We start from the raw sequence: 5,990 nt of genomic DNA, 5'->3' as shown, positions 1-5,990 counted from the left end.
ATTATTTACTGAAATGATAACAGGATAGTGTGATATTGTCTCCATCGACTTCCAACCGAGTAGATCTCCAAAATCTATAAACATAGGAAAAACACACAAAATAAGCTTTGAGAGCTTAGTAAGCTATAAGCAAATAAATAACTCAATGACAACAACAATTCAATTACTAAACCAATTTATACTATCATTATCACGTTTAGCTTCAAACTTATAATTTCATATAATACATATACTTTCATTTTGCCAAATATCCATACAATTAAGATTAATATATCATTCAAATTCCCAAAGCCACAATATCAATAATTAACCGAATATACATAAACTCATATACATATATTCATGGATCATTTCATAATTATTCTTACTTTATATCATTAAGGCTGTACATAATCATTTATATAAGTTTGCACACAGGTCACAATATGATATCAGTATACTTAACCTTTGGACGAATGTACTGTATCTATTATCAAGGTAACATTCAATTTCAAAACCATAGTACCATTATATGATCGAATATATACACACCCATAAAGATATATTCTTGAATAAAACTTTAATATCTCATACTTATACTTATCATGTAGCCGAATATACATATGTCTATGCCAAAGTATCATACACTATTAAAATCATAATATCAATGCATAAAGCCCAATCTTTAAACACTTGTTTACATATGCTCATGTATTAAACATTAATACCACATAATTACAATTAACTTATGGCCAAATATACTTCACAACTACTCACAAATTCAAACTAACATCATACATATATTTGTATCACATAACAAATAATCAGTTTACCTTATTTTTAAGGAAACAACAAGCTAACTCATACCTGATCATTTAGCTCGTTTAATGTATTCGATTACCACATCAGCATAAGGTCTTTTAGGCATAAACTTATAATAATTTACCGGCATAAAGCTTGCTAGGCCTAAGCATAAATGTCACACCGGCACAAGGCCTGCTAGACTAAAAGTCTGATTTTATACATCGGTAATAAGCCTGCTAGGCATAAGCCCGATTTAATTCACCAGCACAAGGCTTGCTAAGCTCAAAGCCCGAATATCACTATTATAAATTTGTCTCATAAACATTTCATATATCAAAAATTCCAGATATTCCATATAGTTCGTACGGACTTTCAAATGTTATAACTCAGTCGAAACGAATGCATGCATGAACATAGTTACCATGCTTATAGACATTTGGCATTAGCATATATTAATTCATATATTTCATTTCAACACATATACTTTGAATTTAATTAAAATTAAGTAAGTCTATTTGCTTATAAACTTACCTCGAGCGATGAAAAACCTGTACGGATCGACTAGTCGACAACTTTAGTTTTCCCCCCGATCTAAATCTGATTTTCTCTTTTCTTGATCTAAATTAATATAAATTAAACTTATTAAATCAAATATTCAACCAAATTCATCCTAAAACACACAAATGGGCAAATTACACTTTTACCCCTGATATTTCGCATTGTTCACAATTTAGTCCCTATTGCATAAAACAGAAAATATGCAAAATCTCACAACAACATAGTTAGGCCGAATTTTCCTTATACTCATACTAGTACATATATTTCATTTATTTCACATTTTAGTCCCTCAATTTATTATTTTTGCAGTTTAGTTCTAATTACTTAAAATCATCAAAAACTCCAATACAAAACATGCTAATCTAAAACATATCTTTCATATTTCATCATCAAACAACAAAAATCACAAGCTCTCATCAATGGCATAACTCAAAGTATTCATCAAAATAAAAAATTTAAGCATGGGTCGAATAGTACTCAAAGCAACGATCTCAGAAACGTAAAAATTATCAAAAACCGAGTCCAAAATGACTTACCAATTTAACATGCAATTGCCGAACCTCATTTTGAAACCATGGATGTTTTTCTTTTCTTACATTCGGCTATATGAAGGAAAGTGGACTAAAATCATGGTTTTTGGTTTTATTTAAGATATCATTTACTAACCATTTACCTTTTTAACCTTTAAAATAATGCATAATTTCCTTTATGCCAAACCATTAACATCCAAAAACATATTAATGGTATAGTTTCCATTTAAGGCCATCATATTTAAAAGCCAAAGCCAATTGACACCTTTAATAAATAGAATGCAACTTTTGCATTTTACGCGATTAAGTCCTTTTTATCGAATTAGCCACTTAAACGATAAAATTTCTTTACGAAAATTTCAAAAAACTATAATATCATGCTATAAATATTAAAATAATAATAAAATAAATTTTTTGATTCAGTTTGTGGTCCCGAAACCACTGTTTCGATTAACCCTAAAAACAGGATGTTACAACTTTCCCCTCCTCAGGGATTTTAGTCCCCAAAAATCTTACCAGATAATAGATTAATGATTTACTTTTAATGGTCTCCTCAATTTCTCACATAGCCTCAGATTTTCTCAACTTTCAATTCCACGAACTAAGATTTCTAATATGTTCTTTGCTATGCATCATATCAAGCTGAGTTTCTACTTCTGAAAGAGATACTATAGATAAAGGATCTTATTTGTATCATCGTATCATATATATAAGAAACATATTACGAGTCTTCTCAAGTTCTGATAATAATCTCATCCAATCCGATAAATCGTGAACTCAACATCTCTTTATAGCTAAATCGAGAAATTCTTCTCCCACCATAATACTTTCACAAATACTCAGTTTTCTAATTGAAAATTCAATGCTTTTACGTATCAAGCCCACATATGTTTTCTGCCAATTTGAAACTACTTTTAGACGGTCACGAATTACTAATCACATCGACCCTGGAATTCTTTTTATCAAAATTCGATTCAATACAATGAAGTTCAGTAATTGCAGCCATACCATAGTTATACAATGCTATCTTAATATTCATCTCTTAACTATTATTATACGCAAACTTAACCAACAATAAATGTCTTTCTCAGTTGCTTTGAAACTCTAAAACATAGTGATACATAAATATTTCAAGAATTTGATTTGCTTTCCTCGATTTCACTACAGTCTCATACTCACAGATCATTGTAATTTCCCTCAAAATCATCATATGAGTTTCAGGTCTTAATCCGAAACAACAATGACTAACACCATAAGCAGACTTGCAATCATCGAAATAGATAACTCAACTGTTTAATCAAAAGGGGAAATCTATACGTACAGAGAGATTTCCTTAGACAGTTAACAACGTTTCAAATAACTCTGTCTTTTTTAATAACAAAGATAGTTCCAATACAATTGATCAACACTCTATTTCATCATTACTCAGATATCAAGGCATGCTGAAGTAGTCCCGAGGTCACTCAATACTTAACTTTAACCTGTTGATAGCTCAAACATTTAAACGCGAGGTCAGAAATATTATGTTTTATACTTATTTATCAATACTACTTTCTCATATTATCAAGCACCTTGTTACTTCTGTATGAATAGTCCAACTGACACTGTGAGTCTCTTGCATCAATGGGTATACAATCTCATAACTTTTTTATATACACACTCTATCTCGATGCAACAAACAATCATCAACTCCACATCTGAAATTTTGATTTAGTAATCAATTTATGTCGAAACCCTTTTTAACTTATAATTTGATAACACAGTTCTAAGTTTCACAAATTCACTTAGTAAGTATCAATTTAACTTCTACTCCAGCTAACATTTAATCATCTTCTGATAAAATCATTCACGTATTCATTGTTCATAAAGCACACAAAAGTTTCTCATTCAGAACATTCGAAACTATAATCATTTCCCTCGAATAAGAATATTTACGTACAGATTCAAAAGTTGTTTGACGGTTCGAGCTAGCTTTGTTGTGCCAAGTTTAGATCTCACTTTGCAATGTCGAACATTTTAAACTCTTGTAATCATCAAATATGTCACATAACTCTTTTTATGTAGCTTTAACTGTATAGAATCACAAGATATCTCTGTGTACTCCATTACTAGAACACATTTCAAACCGTTCATTGACGCATGACTGAAGTTCATAAACTTTTTCTTCAACTAGACTGAATCAGAGCTGATGTTTCAGTTAACAATTTCTTCGTACAAAAGAAACTTCAACAATCGAACTAACTTTGATTTAACATAACATTTCTCAGATAGAATTGTTCCAATAGATATAACTCTGCATCAAGTCTTCAAGAATATTTCTTTTTCCAGATTATTTCTCAATTCACACCTGAGCATTCAAAGTTTATTTCCAGTCCAATAGGTAGATTCAAACACATATAACCCAATTAAATTTTCAATCAAATAATTTAAATCAGACTAAACCACTGAATCAGTCTTTTCAAAGAGATCTTTTCTTCTCAATAAAAAGGATAACCCAGACATATCATTATACAGAAGCTAAAATAATTAAATAGAAATCATAATGTCATAATAAGACTTGCATCTTACCCATAACAATAGATAATATCCCAACTATTAATAAAGTATCTGAGCCCATAAGAAAACCAAATATGATTTGAACAACAATCAATGCAGAAGCACAACTTTTATAACTCTAATAATAGTACCGCAGTACTTCCCAAATTTTCAAAACAAAAACTATGATTATAACAGATATAGCCATTTTCGTCAAATAGTTATCCAATATAGATAATCATATAGAATCATAAGAAAACCAGAATAGCGAAATTTCAATGTATGAAACCACACAGGATTTTTGAAAATTATAACCCATATATAATGATAACAATTCTGATGATATCTCAAAATTTTTCCAGAAAGAATGGTGTCACTCATAAATACTGAAATCTACAATAACAGAAGCAATATAGTTTTCACGTATGTTCAACAGAATAGTAGCCAATAAAAATAGAACATTAGCATCATGCAGAGTTTTACTGTCGATTTTCATATCCACATAAGAAAATAAATACCAGAGAAAAACAGGGCAATGTTGAACATAACCTCAAACAGATCAACAATGCTTTCATCTATTGATATATTTAGCTAATGCTCTCATACGATAAGAATTCCTTTTGAAATTAAATAGTCACATATACTTCTAAGAATAAATGTACACATAGAATGCCCAGAAGAAATCATAGTAACTGCCCGACTATAACCATTGCATTCAGCCATTAATACAATTCAATCATTATTTCAACTGTTTAATTTTTCTATCAGAAATTTTCACATTATCCCTTCACTAACAGAAGTCAATTCAGGAAAGCTTTTAGCTAATATTTTCCTTAGATAACATGTAACACCCCGAATTTGGGCCTAGAAGTATTGGGCCTTGAGTGTTGGTCTGTAAGGAGGTTGTATATATGTATTTAATTGTGCAATGAAATGAAACAATTAAATGTCAATGTAACACCCCAAACCTGGCCCAGACGTTATGGCCAAATTTGACGTGCCACATTAGAGTTAAAAATCCGTGTTTCGTTTTAGTGCTTTAAAAGCCATATATTTTGCTGAGTTAACAAAGTGTATGGAAGCTAGGCACCAGGTAGGTATCCGAGGCAGAGGAGGTGAGCCATGAAGGCTGCTTAAGTACCAAGCTCTTTGATTGGATCCAATCCTGACATGCCCACAACCATAGCCACACTTTGTTATCTTGAGTTTAAATTTGTTTAAGTGGACGTCTTTGATAAATCAATTAATCGTGGCGTTGAGATATTTTAAAAACAATTATCGTTATGAAAACACGTCCTAAGTCTAGCCCATTTGAATAATTATCAACCAATTTTAAAGTTATTAAAATTAAAATAATCCCGAAAAGAAATAAAAGGAAAATTAGAATGGCCTTATTACAACCCAAAAATAAATAATTTTTAAAGGAAATTTAAAAAAAACCAACGCTTATCTAAAAGTCCAAAGACAATCACCGTGGCCACTCTGAATCCCCTCCGGCCCAAGTCCCCACATCAAGGCTCACCTGCAAGGTTAAGGAAAGGGGGTGAGTTTGGAAACTCAGTGTGCAACAAGCCCCTTTCAGAG

Source organism: Gossypium arboreum, chromosome 8, assembly GCF_025698485.1.
Source record: "Gossypium arboreum isolate Shixiya-1 chromosome 8, ASM2569848v2, whole genome shotgun sequence".
In the NCBI taxonomy this organism is placed as follows: Eukaryota; Viridiplantae; Streptophyta; class Magnoliopsida; order Malvales; family Malvaceae; genus Gossypium; species Gossypium arboreum.
Note: the sequence above shows the minus strand (reverse complement) of the source record.